The sequence below is a fragment of the Emys orbicularis genome, chromosome 7 (assembly GCF_028017835.1).
Source record: "Emys orbicularis isolate rEmyOrb1 chromosome 7, rEmyOrb1.hap1, whole genome shotgun sequence".
NCBI lineage: Eukaryota > Metazoa > Chordata > Testudines > Emydidae > Emys > Emys orbicularis.
This window is the reverse complement of record NC_088689.1, coordinates 41,200,404-41,220,840: the sequence shown is the minus strand read 5'-3', so window position 1 is coordinate 41,220,840 and position 20,437 is coordinate 41,200,404. Positions and strand designations below refer to the sequence as shown.

General features: G+C 44.4%; 1 protein-coding gene across 3 annotated transcripts in view; it reads right to left on the bottom strand.

Moving 5' to 3' along the window:
* The window catches only part of MICU1 (mitochondrial calcium uptake 1), a 237,289-nt gene extending 219,015 nt beyond the window's left edge, over positions 1 to 18,274 (bottom strand). For 2 of the 3 annotated variants that reach the window (XM_065407427.1, XM_065407426.1), the window contains exon 1: positions 18,163 to 18,274. The gene's annotated coding sequence lies outside the window, so the exon portion shown is untranslated. The remainder of the gene's footprint in view (positions 1 to 18,162) is intronic. The other variant, XM_065407428.1, reaches the window with a different exon arrangement.
* Between the last annotated feature and the right edge of the window lie 2,163 nt (positions 18,275 to 20,437).

The following is a 20,437-nucleotide window of genomic DNA, read 5'->3' as shown; positions in this document are numbered from 1 at the left end:
GCAGTGAAAGCTTTCAAAATGAAATTGAAACTTTTCAGAAGTCAGCTGTCAAAAGGTGAAATGTGTCACTTTCCCACTTGTGCACAGCGTATCCCTCAGCACAAACACGCCGAGTTAGGAGAAAAATACGCAAAGCACATCAATCTTTTGATTGAAGAATTTGACAGAAGACTTACTTTGTCTAAAGATGATGACATCCAGTTGAAGCTGATTGAAGATCCCTTTTCTGTGGATCCAGAGGAAGTGCCACAAGATTTGCAGTTGGAGGTTATTGAACTTCAATGTTCGGCAGTTTACCGAAATAAGCACAGAGAAAGCAGCCTGTGGGACTTCTACAAAAGTCTGGACGATGAAAAATACAAGAATCTTATTGAAGTTGCACTGAAAACGTTCAGCATTTTTGGAAGCACTTACATATGTGAACAATTGGGGGGGGGAGGGATAGCTCAGTGGTTTGAGCATTGGCCTGCTAAACCCAGGGTTGTGAGTTCAATCCTTGAGGGGGCCACTTAGGGATCTGGGGCAAAATCAGTACTTGGTCCTGCTAGTGAAGGCAGGGGGCTGGACTTGATGACCTTTCAAGGTCCCTTCCAGTTCTAGGAGATGGGATATCTCCATTAATTTATTTATTTATTTATTTATTTTAACAAACATTTTCCATCATGAACATGAATAAAAACAAGCAACGTTCTTCTCTGACTGACGACCATTTGGAAGACATTATGAAAATATCCACTTCAAATATGACAAGCTTGTTGCCGAAAAGAGATGTAATATCTCTCATTAAATTTGCAAGATAATTATGAAAAGTACAAATGTTTTCTTTCAACGGAACAGGTGTTTTTCATTTTTCCATGATTCATAAAAAAAATTAAAATAATTTAAAAAAATTGTTTGCTTTAATTGAAAAATTCTAAAGTATCACACCCTCTCCCCCCCCCTCCCCCCCAAAAACCCTTCCTTTTCGGCCCACAGCTGTTTCGGCGGGGCGGCGCTGGGGAAGGAGAGTTTGTTTCCGCGGTGCGGGCGGCGCTGGGGTGGGGGATGTGTTTCGGGGGGTGTAGCAGGGTGCTTACCCCGCTCCTGCCCTGAAGGGCTTAAAACAGCCTTGGGGGAGGGCTGTGGCAGGGGGAAAGCTGAGCTGATTGGGGAAGCCGCTGCAACTGGGCCATGCCACAATCAGGCCCCAGCTGGCCTGTATAAAAAGGCTGTGAGCCAGAGGCCCAGAGGAAGTCTCTCTCTCTGCTTGTAGAGAGAGAAGGGTCTGGCTGCTAGGGAGTTGAGCAGGGTACTGGGAGTGGAGCAGGGCTGGGGAAGGCTAGAGGAGCTGGGGAACTCCAGCCTGGAAAACCCCCAAGCTGCGGCCCTAGCTAAGGGCCTAAGACCAGTACCAGGGCTGCAGAGGGGCAGCCCAGCTATAGAGGGAGGCAGCAGGTCCAAACCCAACCTTGCCTGTGATGAGTGGCTGATATACTGCAGTCTACCCCAGGGCGCGGGGGCTAGTTAGTGACTGGCAGTAGCCTTATACTGAGGTGAGGTGGGGATTAGAGGATTGGGGGTTCCCCAGAGAGAGGAGACCAAGAGCCAGAGTGTGGGGGTATTGCCAGGGGGCAGCACCCCAGATCAAAGGGCACCGGGGTCCAGGAGGGACACAGAGCCAGCGGCAGTGGGACACCGGCCTGCAGAGGTCGCTCCAACAGCTGGATGAGCTAATTCCCGAGAAGACCAGCAGGAGGCGCCGCCGGGGTGAGTCCTGCTTGCTTACACGGCAGCTGGGCGGCGCTGGGGGGGGGGGGGGGCGTGTTTCAGCACGGCCAGGGGGTTTCGGCCCTCAGCTATTTTCTTTGGAGTAATATGGCCCTCGCCGCTTTACGAGTTGTGCAGGCCTGATCTAAGGTTTCATGGTTCAAGACCCTTTTTATGCAGTATTATTTAAGGAAAGATGGTCCAATGGCACTAGCATGGGACTCAGGAGATGTGGGTTCGATTTCCTGCTCTACTAGACTCCCTTGTGTGACCTTGAGCAAGTCACTTAGTTGCTCACCAGGGAGTTGTGAAGATACAGACTAAAGATTGTGAGCTCAGATACTCTGGCGATGAGGGCAATATAAGCACAAAAGGTAGGTTAGTCTAATCATATGCATATTGTCAGTCTTTCCTGTGTAATATGGTCATGCAGCCAAGTCACTTGCTGCATAATTGCAGAATTTTTTAATTGTTCTATTGTAGGGCTCAAGAATCAAAACTTCCATGTGAAAAAAATTAAGTCCCTATTCCTTATCACTGCTTATTAAACAGAATCAAGATAAAAGTACAAATCATCAGGTATGCCCAAACTCTACTTGGTGTATTTGAGAAGGGGTAAGTATAACTGACTTTACAATCTCTAGTCCCCCACCCCCATCTTGAGGAAGCCAATGTCTGGATTGGTTCTCTCTCAGCACAAGTTAGAACCCTGGGACATTCCACCAATCCCAGATGACCAGAGCAGAAGTGTGTTCCAGCAAAACCCCAACACACTCATTACACAGTGGGGTGAGGAGAAGCAGTAACAAGTGGCCTAGAGAACAGATGTTCTTCCAACACAAGGGGAATCCTCAGCAGCCCCATTAGGGTAATACCATCCCGCAACACAAAAAGGAATGAGCAGAAGACAAATGTGCTTACATGTGTTGGAGGTTTTTTTAGTTGGAGTAGCAAAAGCAGGGGCAGCTAGCTGCAGTGGTGGGCAGGGGAATGAAGAATTCCACAGTGTAGTTCCTGTGCAGCAGCACGGAAATTAGAAAATAGAGCTGAAGGGGAGGATGGAGGGGGGGGGGGAGAAGAGAAGAGGAGTGAGAGTTTCCTTCTTGACAGGAACTTAGGAGGGAAGACTATGACAGCAGCAGGAGATAGCAACGGTAGAGACCCAAGGAATGAAAGAGACAATGAAGATGACTGGGTATAAAAGCTGTGGCATGTACATTATTCTGGAGAGGGTACCTAAAAAGTGACTCATTTGTATTAAGTGCCATCTGATAGATGGCACGGGGGGGAGGGATAGCTCAGTGGTTTGAGCATTGGCCTGCTAAACCCAGGGTTGTGAGTTCAATCCTTGAGGGGGCCACTTAGGGATCTGGGGCAAAATCAGTACTTGGTCCTGCTAGTGAAGGCAGGGGGCTGGACTTGATGACCTTTCAAGGTCCCTTCCAGTTCTAGGAGATAGGATATCTCCATTAATTTAGATCTGATGCAAGAGAAGATTTGAGGTTTGGAGTTGCAGTTAGAAACTATAGCTGAGTTTTGAAGGGGATTTGAGTGGATAGAGGAAAGGAAAGGAGGAGCCTGAAAGGAAGCCTCAAGACTTGCAGATGCATGCTGGACCAGAGAACTGTGAGGGTAAACTGCTGGATTAAGAAAGTGAACAGTGGAAGCATGCGACTATGAGAACAAAGGCAGAGGAACAGACCAACTAGTGAAGAAGAAAGAGCTGAGGAACAGGTTTACTGATTTGGAAAAAGAAGGGGAGAGGCAGGCAGTAACAGAAGATGGGAGAGAAGGAAGAAGAAAAGAGCGCTAGTCCTACAAGAAGAGGGGAAGAGACAATGGAGATAGCCAGAGGATGACTCGCTGAAGATTGCAAGTGAGAACAGAAGACAATATGACTTGCAGCCAGAAAGAAGAGGGAAGGCCAGAGAATCGCACCAACACTGGAAGAAGCAGATCTACATGACTGGGACCTCCCTACTAAGAACAGACAGGCCTGTCACCAGAGCTTATCTGGAGAACAGAAGGATGTACTGTTTGCCAGGAGCAAAGATACAGTATGCGGACCTGAAGCTGAAGGGGATCCTAATGGAAGCTGGAAAGAATCCACAGACTGCTTCCCACATGAAGGACAATGATATTGCTAGATTCTTATGGGATGCATCACCAAGGAAGACTACGCCAGGCTGAGGAAGATGCTTAAAGAAATGGAGGTACAGGTGATCTTCACTGGGATTCTACCTCTCCCCGAGGAGAAAAGTGAAGACAAGACAAGAATATGTTGATCAACAGATGGCTCAGGCAATGGTGCTATAGGGAGGAGTTTTGTGGTATTCGACGACTGGCAGGCATTCACAGAGGACTGTTCTTATGTGATGGATGCCACCTGAATAGGGAGGGAAGCAGTCTTCTGGGATGGAGGTTGGCACAACTAATTAAAATCTTTAAACTAGGAATTTGGTGGAGACAGTTGGGAGATGCTCATATAATCACCACGCCTAATTCTACTGTGGAGCAAGAAGAAAATCAAGTGGGAGGATCCAGCAATGGAGAAAGGAACAACAGAGGGTAGGAGAATGGTCAAGAGGAAAGATAGTGCCAATACCACTGACAGTAACAGTCAGGTAGGCGATACAAGCAATAAAATGACTGCACCTAATTGGACAAGGAATCTGGCTGAGATCAAAACAGAAACAGCTAAGATGTTTGTACACAAATTCAGGGGGGCCTGGTAACAAAATACAAGAGAAATCCCTAAAATATCTGGTTAACAAAAACAGGGGGGATAGTAGTCTGGAATACAAGTGTTGAAAGATAAATGCTGTTCAGGAAAGACAGAAATAAAACGCAAAGGTGATGGAGCAGCACTGTATATTAACGATGAAGTAGACTGTCAAGAAATTAGAAGTGATGGAATGGATAAAACAATCTGTTTGAGTCAAAAATCGCTTTGGGGAAGAAAACTAACAGACGCTCTACCTCAGTGTTTCCCAAACTTGGGACACCGTTTGTGTAGGGAAAGCCCCTGGCGGGCCGGGCCGGTTTATTTACCTGCCATGTCCGCGGGTCCGGCCGATCGCAGCTCCCACTGGCCGCGGTTCACTGCTCCAGGCCAATGGGAGCTGCTGGAAGCAGCGCGGGCCGAAGGACATACTGTCTGCCGCTTCCAGCAGCTCCCATTGGCCTGGAGCAGCGAACCAAAGCCAGTGGGAGCCACGATCGGCCAGACCTGCGGACGCGGCAGATAAACAAACCGGCCCGGACCGCAAGGGGCTTTCCCTATACAAGCGGCATCCCAAGTTTGGGAAACACTGCTCTACCGGGATAGCGGTTGGGGTCTCCGATAGACCCACATGATCCAATTTGGATATGGTCAGAGACCAATAATATTTTTAATGAAATAAATACTGTTGGGAATTTTGTGATTATGGTAGACTTTAATCTCCTAGATTTAGACTGAAGGACAAGATATTGCTGGATGTGATAGTCGACAGATTTCTTCACCCAATAGTCACTGAACCAACAAGAGGTGATACCATTTTAGATTTAGTATTGGTAAGCAGCAAAGACGTCATAGAAGAACTGGTTGTAGAAGACAGCTTGGTTTGAGTGATCATGAGTTAACTCAATTTAAACTACACCTCTACCCCGATATAATGCGGTCCTTGGGAGCCAAAAAAATCTCACCATGTTATAGGTGAGGCCGCGTTATATTAGGGTAGGGAGAGGAACCGCTCCCCGCCCCAGCTCACCTCCGCTCTGCCTCCGCCTCCTCCCTGAGCGCGCCGCTGCCGCTCCGCTTCTCCCCCTTCCCTCCCAGGCTTGCCGCACCAAACAGCTGTTTGGCGCGGCAAGCCTGGGAGGGAGGAGAAGCGGAGCTGAGCAGTGTGCTTGTGGGAGGAGGAGGCGGCGAAGCGGAAGTGAGCTGGGGTGGGGAGTGGTTCCTCTGCACACACACCCCTTACTTGCTGCGGCCCCCCTGCCCCAGCTTACCTCCGCTCCACCTCCGCCTCCTCCCACGAGCACGCCGCAGCTCCGCTTCTCCTCCCTCCTAGGCTTGCTGCGCCAAACAGCTGATTGGTGCAGCAAGCCTGGGAGGGAAGAGAAGCGGAGCTGCGGCACGCTCGTGGGAGAAGGCGGAGCAGAGGTGAGCTGGGGCGGAGGGGGGCCTGGGGAGGGCTGCAGCAAGTAACGGGCAGGTGCAGAGGAACCGCTTGCGGTAACACAAATTCAGATATAACGCGGTAAAGTAGCCCCGTCCCCCGAAGCGCTGCTTTACTGCGTTATATCCGAATTCGCGTTATATCGGACCAGAGGTGTATATGGAAAGAAAAATAGGTCTGCAACTAGGGTCCCTGAATTTAAAAGAGACGAATTTAAAAACATTAAGGGAATTAGTTAGGGAGATGGACTGGACTGAAAAACTTGAGTATCTCAACGCAGAGGAAGCTTGGAATTATTTTAAGTCAAAGTTGCAGAAACTATCTTAAGGCTGCATCCCAAACAAGGGAAAAATATTTAGAGGGAGGGGTTGCAGACCAACCCGATGAAGAAGCATATCAAAACAGAAAGCCTAGAAGGAATGGATCAGCAAGGAAAGCTACCTCTTGGAGGTCAGAAAATGTAGGGGGAAAAGTGAAAACTGCCAAAAGCCAAGCGGAGTTGGACATTGCAAAGAAAATTAAAACCAACAGTAAAAGGTTCTTTATCCACACAGATACAAAGAAAACAAGGAAAGAAGAAGTGGGACCACTAAGCATTGAGGATGGGATGGAGATTAGAGATAACACAGGTATGGCCCAACACCTAAACAAATACTTTGCCTCAGTTTTTAATAAGGGCACTGAGATGCTTGAGATAGTGGCAGGGTAGCTAACAGAAACAAGGATATGAAAGTAGAAATTACCACATCTGAGGTGGAAGCTGAACTCAAACAGCTTAATGGGACGAATTGGGGGACCCGGATGTTCTCAATCCAAGAACATTAAGGGAACTGGCACATGAAATTGCAAGCCCAATAGCAAAAAATTTTAATGAATCTGTAAACTCGGGGGTTATATCCTATGACTGGAGAATTGCAAATAATACCTATATTTAAGAAAGGGGGGGAAATGATCCAGGAAACTACAGACCTGTAGTTTGACCTCAATTTTATGCAAGGTCTTAGAACAAATTTTGAAAGAGAAAGTAGTTAAGGATATAGAGGTAAATGGTAATTAGGATAAGATAGAACATGGTTTTACAAAAGGTAGATCATGCCAGACCAACCTGATCTCTTTCTTTGAAAAGATAACTTCTAGACGAAGGAAATGCAATAAATCTAATCTACCTGGGTTTCAGCAAAGCATCTGATACAGTTCCACATGTGAAATTAGTTAAATTGGAGAAGATGGGGATTAATAAGAATCAAAAGGTGGGTAAGGAACTAGTTAAAGGGGAGACTACAATGGGTCATGCTGAAAGGTGAATAATAAGAGTGGAGGGAGGTTACTAGTGCAGTTCCCTCAAGGATCCATCTTGGGACTAATCATATTTAACATTTTCATTAATGACTGTGGCACAAAGAGTGTACGTGAGCTAATAAAATTTGCACATGACACAAAGTTGGGAAATATTACCAATATGAGGAGGAGGAGCAGAATAACATACAAGAAGATTTGAGCAACCTTGAGAACTGAAGTAAAAAAAATGGGACAAAAATCAATCCTGCAAAGTCATGCACTTAGGCTAACAGATTTTTTGCCAAAAGTGGGGGACATATCAGTTGAAAGCAGCAGATGAGGCACAAGACCTGGGTGTATTGGTCAATCACTGGATGACCAATTGTCGCCAATTTGATGCAGCTGTGAATAAGGCTAATGCAATCCTAGGAAGCATCAGGTAAGGTATTTCCAGTAGAAATAGGCAAGTGTTATTGACCTTATACAGGGCCTCACCGGTGAGACCTCATCTGGAATACTGTGTGCAATACTGGTTAAAACTGGAACAAGTGCAGAGAAGGGCTATTAGGATGATCAGAGGAATAGAAAACCTACCTTATGAGAGGAGACTTAAGGAGCTAGGCTTGTCTAACAAAACTAAGGATGGGGGGGTGATATGATGGCTCTCTATAAATACATCAGAGGAAAAAACACCAGGGAGAGAGAGGAGTTATTTAAGGTAAGGGCTAATGTTGGTGCAAGAACAAATGGATATAAACTGGCCATAAATAAGTTTAGGCTCAAAATTATGTGAAGGTTTCTAGCCATCAGAGGAGTGAAATTCTGGAACAGCCTTCCAAGGGGAGCAGAGGGGGCAAAAAACCTAACTTGTTTTAAAACTTATTATGGAGGGGATGGTATGATGAGGCTGCCTAGAATGGCATATGGCCCATCCATGATTGTTATTGGCAAATTATCTCCAGCTGCTGGAGATGGGACACTAAAGAGGGAGGGCTCTGAGTTGCTACTGAGAATTCTTTCCCAGAATGTCTGGCAGGTCTTGCCCACATGCTCAGGGTATAACTGACTGCCCTATTTGGGGTCAGGAAAGAATTTTCCCCTGGGTCAGATTGGCAGACACTAGGGTTTTTTTCACCTTCCTCTGAAGCCTGGGGCATGGGACACTTTCAGGCTTGAACTAGAGTGAATGGTAGATTTTCTGTAACTTGCACTTCTTTAAATGAAGATTTGAGGACTTCAGGAACTCGGCCAGAGGTTATGAGCCTGCTACAGGAGTGGGTGGGTGAGGTTCTGTGGCCTGCAACATGTAAGAGCTCAGATGGATCATAATGGTCCCTTCTAGCCTTAAAGTCTATGAGTCTGAGTAAATACAGAAATCTGTAGCACATTTTAAATTGTGCAAGTGTAAGATTAAACTTAATTTTATACCAAAATGCATAGAGAATATTAGGATTGGAATGAACTAAAGCTAAAATCCCCATATAGGGCATAAGGCCTTGTATGATGTATATGCTTGAGTAAGCAATTTGCTTTTTAGACTATTTCAGAACTTGTACATGAAAACAATGAGGAATCCGGTGGCACCTTAAAGACTAACAGATTTATTTGGGCATAAGCTTGTGAGCATAAGGTTTCTTCAGAAGTGGGGGGGTTTACCCACAAAAGCTTATGCCCAAATAAATCTGTTAGTCTTTAAGGTGCCACCGGAATCCTCATTGTTTTTGTGGATACAGACTAACACGGCTACCCCTCTGATACTTGGAACTTGTACATGGTTTCTCTTTTGCTGCGTAGGTGTATTTTTTAATATCTTAGTTTCTTAGTACTGGAAAGTAACCATTCCGAAGGCTGCCACATATAATTTGGAGAAGAAAACTCAAGTCTGTTCAAGTAACATCTACACACAGAATTATAAAAATAAACGAAGATAGCTGAAGCTCACATCTATGTTGAAGATTAGAAGAAAGGCTCACCCAGACCATAAGTGAAAAATATCACCCACACAGCTGTTCGGTTTGCAAAACCAATTTCCTTTTGTAGTGGATTATTTTAACATATTTATTAATTTTCCATAAGATATATCCATTATAAGTATGAATTGTTAACACAATACACAATATAATAAACACTAAAATCTTGTATTGCATGTTTACATCAAATTATGTCTTGAATTTCTTGAATTAGGGCTTGAATTTTTGGTATTAATTTAGAATCTGGTTTAGACTGAGTTTGAAAAGGGAAGAATTAATTTTCAGTCACTGAGTTTTATTTCAGTTTTTTTCCCTTAAAGCATGGCAGTTGTACGCAATGAAGGTTTAATCCATGAAAGTTGAATTCTGTTTGTCACAGCCGAAGCTGTTTCAATGTGTTATTATGGAAAAGATCTTTAGTGAGAAGACAGCCTTAACTGGCCAGATGTTATATAATTTTTTGTAATCCTCTGTAAAGCCAAAAACTGCTGCATGAAAGGTGTCTTTGAAACTGATTTTTTGCATTTTATTCCAGATTTCACCCTGCTACATTAGCATATACTCTAAGGCACAAGTTTTCAACAGAAGACACAGAAAATATCATACAGTGGCAGTCTACCAGAGTCTGTTTATTATATATATGACTGATCTACTTTCTGGATTATGCTGATGCACTAGACACTGCAGTCAAGTTGCAAGAAAGTACAGAATTATTTTTAACTTTTGAGTGACTATAGGGAAAAAAATTAAAAACCGAGAGACTAACAACACTAGATTGGGTAAGACAGTTCTGGAACTTCTTTCCACTTAATCCTGTCAAGGCAGGTTAATGCTCAAATGAAATATCCACCTAATATTCTTCTTGTCCTGGATCTCTCACAAACTGCCAATTAAGCAAAATCATTGTTGGAGCAGGAGCGGGGAAGGTGTTGTGAGCCTGACAACCCAGAAAAGAGTATGAACCCAGATGTACATTCTCTCTAACCTAAGGCAGAATTTACACCCAGGTTTCCGGAGGAAAAAGCTCAAAGTCTACCTTGTAAGTTTTTGCACCGCTCATCAGTAAACCTGATAAGACTATCTTTTTCTGGGCAGAACAGTTTTATGCATTCTGTTTTGTCAATGCCTAAATAGTGTTTTAATTTTGTAACCACGCTAATAGGCAGTCTGCCTCCCCAAAGGAGCCTGCACTGTAGTAGCCACAGTCATGTGGTAAAACAGACCGAAAAAATCAGGAATAGCAGAGCTCATTGACACAAACTCTTGTTCTCTGAAGCATCTCTGCCACTGCCCACTAACATTAAGACCTGGTCTACACTTCAAAGATTTGGTGGTATAGCTATATTTATTATGAGTATGGGATGTGGGGCAGGGAGGGGGATGGAAATCACACCCCTAACCAACATAGCTGTACTAGGGTTTTTGCCAGCATTGAAACAGTTATACAAGCAAAAAGGGCAGTATAGCTTATTTTGCTTAAGGAACTGGTATAAGTTATACCAGCCAAAGAGTGCTGTTGCTGGTACAACTTGCATCTCCACTAGTTAGGTCATGTCTACACTAGAGAGTTTACAGCAGCACAGCTGTACCAGTGCAGCAGCGCCAGTGAAAGATCTCTCGTGTAGTTGCCCTATGCCAATAGGAGAGAGCTCTCCTGTCAACATAATTAAACCACCCCGAATGAGCAGCAGGGAACACTCTCCCTTTGACAGAGTGCTGTCCACACCGGCGTTTCTGTCGCCATAACCTATGTCACTCAGCGGTGTGTGTTTTTTCTCATGCCCCTGAGCGACATAAGTTATACTGACCAAAGTGCTAGTGTAGACATAGCCTAGGAGGGAGTGGCAGTATATCTATGCTGGTATAACTACCCTGGCAAATCCTTTCTAGTGTAAACGGACCTATGGTATTTTTGTGGTTTTGAGTTAACGTCACAGGATCCCTTTATTAAAAAGCTACACTGACCCTGATCCGAGACTGAAAGCACTTATTTCTCCATTCCAAGATTTACACAGCATTTTCATACCAAGTGTGTGATTCATAAAGTCTAAGGCCAGAAGGGACAACTGTGATTTAGTCTGACCTCCTGTATAACATAGGCATCAGAACTTCTCCCAAATAATTCCTAGAGCAGATCCTCTAGAAAAACATCCAATCTTGTTTAATAATTATCAGTGATGGAGAACGCACAGCAACTCTTGATAAATTATTCTAATAGTTAGTTACCCCGACTGTCAAAAATCTATGCCTTATTTCCTGTCAGAATTTGTCTAGCTTCGACTAACAGCCATTGGATCATGTTACAATTTTCTCTGCTAGATTGAAAAGCTCATTATTGAATATTTGTTCCCCATGTAGATACTTACAGACTGTGATCAAGTTACCTCTTAACCTTCTCTTTAAGCTAAAGAGATTGAGCTCCTTGCATCTATTGCTATAAGGCAGGTTTTCCAGTCCTTTAATCATTCTCATGGCTCTTCTCTGAACTCTTTCCAATTTATCAACATCCCCTTCTTGAATTGTGGGCACCAGAACAAGATAGTATTCAACCAGCTGTTGCACCAATGACAAACTGTAAAATAACCTCTCTACTCCTACCTCGAGATTCCTTTGGTTATGCATCCTAGGATTGCATTAGCTCTTTTGGTCAAAGCATCACAGTGGGAGTTCCCACTGAATATCCACCCCAAATGTTTTTCAGAATCACTGCATCCCAAAATAGAGTCCCCAATCCTGTATGACCTACATTCTTTGTTCTTAGACGTATACATTTACATTTAGCCATATTAAAAATGCGTATTATTTGCTTGTCCCCAGTTTATCAAAAGAACCAGTTCACTCTGAATCAGTGATCTGTCCTCCATTATTCGCCACTTCCCCCATTTTTGGGTCATCTGCAAACGTCATCAGTGATGATTTTGTGTTTTCTTCCAGGTCGTTGATTTAAAAAAAAAAAAAAAAAACATTAAAAAACATAGGGCCAAGAACCAATCCCTGTGGGATGCCACTGGAAACATACTCACTTGATGATGACTCCCTGTTTACAATTATATTTTGAGACCTATCAGTTAGCTAGGTTTTGATCCATTTAATGTGTGCCATCTTAATTTTATATCATTCTAATTTTTTAATCAAAATGTCATATGGTACAATGTCAAACAGTGTACAGAACAGAAAACCCATGATCAAATTAGTCAAACCTACCACCCAATGAATGAGTTTTATGAAATAATAAACTGCTTTATTAAAACACAGCATTAGCATGTCCGGTCATAAGCTGCGAGGGGAAAAACAAAATTATTTTTCACTTACGAGAGTCAGATTTTGCTTTTATTGATTCTAATTAAGGCTACGATTTGGTCACTGAGGTTGCAGAAGTCATGGAATCCGTGACTTCCACAGACTTCCGTGACTTCAGCCTGCAGCAGCAGGGAGCTGCAGGCTACCCCCACCTCCCACGGTGGCCAGGAGGTTCGGGGTCCCCCTGCTGCCTGGAGTGGGGGGAGTCCCCCTGCTGCCTGGAAGTGGAGGGAGTCCCCCACAGCTCCCCAGCCACCATGGGCAGCAGGGGTGGGGGTAATGCCCCAACAGCTCCCCAGCCGCCGCGGGTGGTGGGGGCAATGCCGCCACCTGCTGGTGGGGAGAAATACCCAGGCAGCTCCCCAACCGCCACAGGCAAGGGTCCTTCCCAGCTCCCAGCCATGGGCTGCAGCTCCCAGCCACAGCAGGGCAGGGTTCTGGACCTTCCTCCCTGCCCCTTTTTGTCATGGACATTTTTAGTAAAAGTCAGGGACAGGTCATGGCTTCTGTGAATTTTTGTTAATTGCCCGTGACCAGTCCCTGACTTTTAGTAAAAGCGTCCATGACAAAATTGTAGCCTTAATTCTAATGACTATTTATGATTGCAAATGAGAGGACTGCATACTTACAAGTCTGTCTGCAAGGATTTGATTGTTAACAATGTCATCTTTATATTACCTGCTCCTTTTCAAAAGGCAAGTCTAAATGCAGGCTGGGTGTGACACGCCTCAAGACCAAACCACAGTCACATTAATCTTTACAAGAAAACCTATATACTACAGTATATAATAGCAGTTTCAACATTTTGAGGGGAAAAAGAAAGCTTGCGTCAGTGACCATCTCATCTTGACAGCATAGCTATCAGTTGCTGTAGAACAACTGGTTTGTGAATTTGTAGTAAGATCTAATAAAGCAGCACAAAAAACTCAACCACTTTTCAATATTAAAATATCATTTATACTGCAAAAACTCCTAAAGGGGACATATTGTGTAGGAAAATCAGATAGTCAATGACATCCATTAGATTTTACTTTTCCAAGGCTTTAAAGTTTGGTTCTCCTTTGAACCATGACTATATAAAAGAAACTTCTTACTCATCAGATCTGCTTCCTGTGAATATTCAGCACCATATATGCCTACTTTACAGACCAATTTTATTTTACTGCCACTATCCCAGCAAGAGCCAACACAGCTATGAGACTGAGCTGCATTCTATTCCTTCTTATGCATCAACCAAAGTATTTACCAAGTATTAATTGCAGAGCACACTTATTATGGTGAACAACCTCAATAAAAACAAACTATGGGGTTACACAACTGTCTGACACCATAATTTAGCCCAAACTTTTTTTAACAGCTGATAACATGCAAGAAGGAAATAACCACTTTCAGATCTTAGGCTGAGTTTATAGGGTTGGCAGTTTCTCAAAGCTTTTTTACTTGTACACGGCGTACATCTAATGTGGAAGCTTTGAGGATAGATAAAGATTATCATCAAAAATTTTTAAATCAATTTTTAAATGTAATAATATTTTAAACAATCCTTTAAGTTGCCAAAATAAATGTTTGCTTGTGTCTTAAGTTTCCTAGTTGTTAGCAGAATTTCAGATTTTACACAGATTCTTTTCTATGAATCGTCACACTTAAAATGCCCACCTATGCTGAAAATGGCACATTCAGAGTCTGATTAACATCTTTACTGAGAGAATACAAACTCAAACACAAAATTGATAAGCAAGTAGCCTGGTCTTTATGCAACCAACACTGCCTTCTAATATATGGAATATCCACAAGTCAAGAAAGCTCAAAGACTCCAACCAGGCTATACTCCATCAGGGTTTGCAGTTTGAGATCAATAGGACTTCTGCTCTTAAGACACTAGAGTGCTGAGAAAGTCCCAATCTTAAGCGTTTAATTTTAGGTCCCTGTTTTTGAAGATTTTGGCCTGTGTGTACAAAAAAAGTTCACAACAATTTTGTTGCAAGTCTAACTAACTTGTTATTATTAACACTAAGGCAATTTCATTTTCAAGTATTAAACATTTTATGCCACTAAGAAAAGTCTGAAATAAAAATACAATTATTGCCCCTGTTGCTGCAACCACTTATTCACAAGCATGAGTAATCCCACTGAAATCAATGGGACTAGTCACACAAGTAGTGTTTGCAGAATCAGGAACTTAATTTTCAATATTTTGTTTTGCACCTATAGCAGTTCTGTAAAATTAAAATAAGATACCTTACCAGTAGTGGTCGGTCATAAAAACGGGAAGCATTATAAATTTTAAACTAAAGGTGCAATTGCAAAAAAAATTCAACTTACGTGTGTTAAGATTTTTTTTTAAATCAACATATTTAAATCATGATTTAATCATTGATTTAAAGCACTCTACTCTGACTGAGACACAATAGAGATGGAAACCCATGTCATTTTTACAAAGTCACTTTTTAGTTTTAAATGTGTATATTTAGTTTGTATTCTGGAGAGAGTATTTCAGTGGGCGTCAGTCTTAATGTTAGTTACAACTCCATATCAACCTCATACCGTAAATAAATCAATGGCATTATCCAGTTTAACAAGCCAGGTTTCCAAGCAGCAGGAAAGTAGGAATCTACTTTTATTCCTAGGTAAAGCACAAAGTACCCAAAATGAAGCCAGCACAGTATCATCTCATCTAGATTAAGATAAGACAGAGGTATTACAGAAGTTCCCATTCTGTGCTGTGGGACACCCCCAAAATGATTATGTAATACAGCTGTATTTAGTGGTGGCATTGGGGGTTGTAATCTCTTTGGAACAGGACTGTGTGTATATAGCACCTGGAACAATACAATACAATTCTGATTAAAACAGTGCCCAGAGTCCTCATTATATTAATGTTGACAAACTACCCTAATATAAAAGGCAAAATGTATATATCCCTAAATAATTTGAAAGAAAAATGAATGAAACAAAAAAGTTACTGAATATAAGGTTTAGCCAACTTTCTTAAAAGGGAATTACTACTACCTTGGCAGTACTGGGGACTAAAGGCCTATCCATTAAAATTAGTGCAGCATTGACAAAAACAAGCTAGTTTCTTTTTCCAACCTATGTGCCCTTGTTACAGAATGACCATCTCCAGACTCTGTCACTCATCCTTTCTGATAAAGGATGTTAGTTATGATGCTGAACTTCCATCACCAGTTCATTTTACATAGACAACTGAGTAATCAAATGATGATAACTTCTGATCACTTGCAATCTTGACTGGATATGAACTGATTAACCTGCTTCCCGTACAGTAATTTTTGCAGATTATATTCTTATTGTAATGCTAGGTTTGGCTAGTCACGAGTCATAACACTGTCCAATGGTGAAGACTTTCAGGAAGTAGGGCTGGGTTTTTTTCCTTCTACTCTAGAGCTGTGGCATGAACCCTCCATGAAATCCCACAATGTCTCCAAAACTTCAACATCAGCGTCCTTTTTCACAGACTTTTTTCCTTCTTTATCAATAGTTACTTCTCTGCTCCTTGGAAACCCAGTTTATTGAACTGGATAATGCCATTGATCTATTTACACAAGGGCTCTCAACCTTTCCAGACTACTGTACCCCTTTCAGGAGTCTGATTTGTCTTGTATACCCCCAAGTTACACCTCACTTAAAAACTACTTGCTTACAAAATCAGACATAAAAATACAAAAGTGTCACAGCACACTATTAATGAAAAATTGCTTACTTTCTCATTTTTACCATATAGTTATAAAATAAATCAATTGGAATATAAATATTGTACTTGCGTTTCAGGGTACAGTATATAGAGCAGTATAAACAAGTCATTGTCTGTATGAAATTTTAGTTTGTACTGACTTTGCTAGTGTTTTTTATGTAGCTTGTTGTAAATCTAGGCAAATATCAAGGTGAGTTAATGTACTCCCTGGAAGACCTCTGCATACCCCCAGGGGTACACATACCCAAGTTGAGAGCCACTGATTTACAGTATAAGGCTGATATGGAGTTGTAACTAACATTAAGGCTGAAGCCCACTCAAATACTCTTTCCAGAATACAAACAAAATATACTCATTATTTAAAACTGTAAAATTAGTGGCCTCATGGGCCAAATAGGATTGTTATTCTATTGATCAGTGGTCCCCAAACTGTGGGGCACAGAGGAACATTTGAGGGAGGAGGAAAGGGAGCACCACCCAGCCCCACTCTGCTCCCAGTGTCACTCCGGCTCAGGCCTCTACCCCCGGCTCCTGACACCTCCCGTGGGAGTTTGGGGGTGGACAGATTCCATTACGAGTAAGGGGGGTGCAACAAAAAAAGTTTGAGGACCACTGCTATAGACAGTGTTGCTTGAAAGAGCTATATACTATATTTGAAGATGGAAAATAAAGGGACGTTTGTTCTAGAACAAGATAGTTTATTTTTAAGATTGCCTCAGTGGAATAATCTTGGACTTCACTCATACTAGGTCTGCAACATGGGTCACTTTTCTGAATGCTGTTGAGTTACCTATTCAAGAGGCACAACATGAGGAAAAGATTTTTTTACAGGATAATTAAAGTCACATATCCTCTAAAAACAAAAAGACCAGATTGAAAATATTAGAAAAATTTAGGGGATATATTCTACATAAATAACTCAAAATATACAATTTAATTAAGCAGTGCTTGGAAAATCCACTCACCTACTTACCCTTTGCAAGCAGGAAGTGTTATCTGTCAACTATGGGAATCATCTATTTCTATAGAATTTAAGCTTTCATTTTTAAAAGAGCTTCTAGAACTTATAGTTGTAAAAAAATTATCTTCCACCTATATGGTCCTCATCCCCTTCTGAAGGTGAGTGTAGGCAGTGCTGCCTTAAACAACTCAGTGACTCAGCTGATGATGATCAGAGGTTTCCCAAGGAGCAGAGTGAAGCTGTCTTGTTAGTTTCCCTTGCGGCTCACAGGGTTCTTTAAGAGGGGCATGAAACTGACCAGTCTGGGGTTACTTTTGCTACTTGGAAGGGCTAAGCAGCAGAGACAGGCACTGGAGTTGAGGGAGAGACCCCCCCCCCCCCCAAAGTCCCGACACTGGGACAGGCAAGAGGGACCGTGCTCCTTTCTCTTCCAACCCGCAGCTGGGATGTGGGGTGAAGGGGGTATGGCCAAGTTTATCCCTAAGTAGGAGGAACCCCTCTATCCTCCCACGTCCCAGCGACTGGGCTGGGCTGTTGTCCCCTGCCCCAGCGGCTGTACCCCGCCTCTGAAACTGGGCTGTGGGCAGTGGGGCCAGCCCCCACTCCGCCCCACCCCAGGCCCCTCATTTAGCCCTCTATCATTCACTCGTAGGGTCATGGCTGGCCTCTGATAAGTCAGGACCCCCAGCACTCCTCTGAGGGCAGCCCCCAGCCGCTGACCCCAGTGCGTAGAGGGAGCAGAGCCGCCTCCCCCAACTCATTGCTGACACACACCGAACTTGCACCGCAAACGCTGCGGCAAACCGGGCTCGCAGACTGGGATGGGGGGGCGGAGCAGCAGAGGGTAACGAGCCACCCGGCCCGCCACACCAAGGAGGGTCACGGTTCCCCGCAGAGACCCCCGTGCCCTCTCCCTTACGCAGAATGCGCAGCAGGGACTCACTGGCACCTACGTGCCTCCGGCTCTGGGAATAAGGCCCCTGCCTAAGGAGGTTGCAGCGCGCGCTGGGTGCGGGGACCGGCCGCTCTTACCTGCTGTCCCGGGCTCCGCAGCGACGGCGCCACAGTCCCCTGCCCCAGCAACCAGCTCCACTGTCCCTACTACAGAGAAAACTGGAGCGGCGTACAGCAAGGCCCCGCCCCCGCCGCTCTTCCGGAGGCAGAGGCATGCTGGGATGGGGGCGGACCGGAGCCGGGACGGGACGGTCCCTCGCTGTGATGTAGGGCTGTGGCGTTCTGCCATTGCCTGCGCCTTGATCTCCGGCTCTCTGTGACGGCATTGTCAGGCAGAACCCACGCGTGATGACGTATCCATGTGATGTCATAGCGTGTGCATTCTGGGACGCCCAGCCTGCCGGACGTGAACATCTTTACCAATGTGCATCTTAGGGTATGTCTACACTACAGGATTAATTCGAATTTATATAATTCGAATTTAGGAAACCGATTTTATAAATTCGAATGTATTCGGCCACACTAGGCACCATTAATTCGGTGGTTTGCGTCCAAGCTACCATAGTAGCATCGATTTCCAGAGCGTGGCATTGTGGGTAGCTTTTACATAGCTATCCCATAGTTCCCGCAGTCTCCACCCCCCTTGGAATTCTGGGTTGAGACCCCAGTGCATGATGGGGCAAAAAACATTGTCGCAGGTAGTTCTGGGTACAGCCTCCCCCTCCCTCCCTGAAAGCAACGGCAGACAACCATTTCGCGCCTTTTTTCCTGAGTGAACTCTGCAGACTCCATTCTGCATCAAGCATGGATCCCGTTGTGCTCCAGAACGCAGTCTTGAACATTATAAACACCTCGCGCTTTCTCGTGGAGTTTATGCTTACACAGGACCAGAAAAAAGAGGCGAGGAGGAGGAGGCGGCGATTGCAGCGCAGCGACCAGCGTGATGAGGACATGGACACGGACACAGAATTCTCTGAGACCGCGGGCCCCGGTGCTTTGGAGATTATGATGTTAATGGGCCAGGTTATAGGCTTGGAACGCCGATTCTGGGCCCGGGAAACAAGCACAGACTGGTGGGACCGCATAGTGTTGCAGGTGTGGGACGATTCCCAGTGGCTGAGAAACTTTCGCATGCGTAAGGGCACTTTCATGGAACTTTGTGACTTGCTTTCCCCTGCCCTGAAGCGCCAGAATACCAAGATGAGAGCAGCCCTCACAGTTGAGAAGCGAGTGGCGATAGCCCTGTGGAAGCTTGCAACGCCAGACAGCTACCGGTCAGTCGGGAATCAATTTGGAGTGGGCAAATCTACTGTGGGGGCTGCTGTGATGCAAGTAGCCAAAGCAATCACGGAGGTGCTGCTACGAAAGGTAGTGACTCTGGGAAATGTGCAGGTCATAGTGGATGGCTTTGCTGCAATGGGATTCCCTAACTGTGGTGGGGCAATAGATGGAACCCATATTCCTATCTTGGCACCGGAGCACCAGGGTACCCAGTACATAAACCGCAAGGGGTACTTCTCAATGGTGCTGCAAGCACTTGTGGATCACAAGGGACGTTTCACCAACATCCATGTGGGCTGGCCGGGAAGGGTTCATGACGCTCGCGTCTTCAGGAACACCAATCTGTTTAAACGGCTGCAGCAAGGGACTTACTTTCCGGACCAGAAAATAACCGTGGGGGATGTTGAAATGCCAATTGTTATTCTTGGGGACCCAGCCTACCCCTTAATGCCATGGCTCATGAAGCCATACACAGGCAGCCTGGACAGGAGTCAGGAGTTGTTCAACTACAGGCTGAGCAAGTGCAGAATGGTGGTAGAATGTGCATTTGGCCGTTTAAAAGGTCGCTGGCGATCCTTATTGACTCGCTCAGACCTCAGCCAAACCAATATCCCCATTGTTATTACTGCTTGCTGTGTGCTTCACAATCTCTGTGAGAGCAAGGGGGAGACCTTTATGGCAGGGTGGGAGGCTGAGGCAAATCGCCTGGCTGCTGATTACTCGCAGCCAGACACCAGGGCGATTAGAAGAGCACACGATGAAGCGCTGCGCATTAGGGAAGCTTTGAAAACCAGTTTCATGACTGGCCAGGCTATAGTGTGAAATTTATGTTTGTTTATCCTTCCTGAAAACCCGCCCCCTTTATTGACTCATTCTCTGTAAGGAACCCACCCTCCCCCTTCCCCCAGCTTGCTTTCAAAGGAAATAAAGTCACCATTGTTTAAAAATCATTTATTCTTTATTAATTGATTATAAAAAGAGGGAGAGAACCTGAGTGGGGTTTGGGAGGAGGATCAGCGGGAAGGAAAAGCCCAGTAAAAAAAGGTTAAGAAAATGGCAGCCTTTTGCTTGG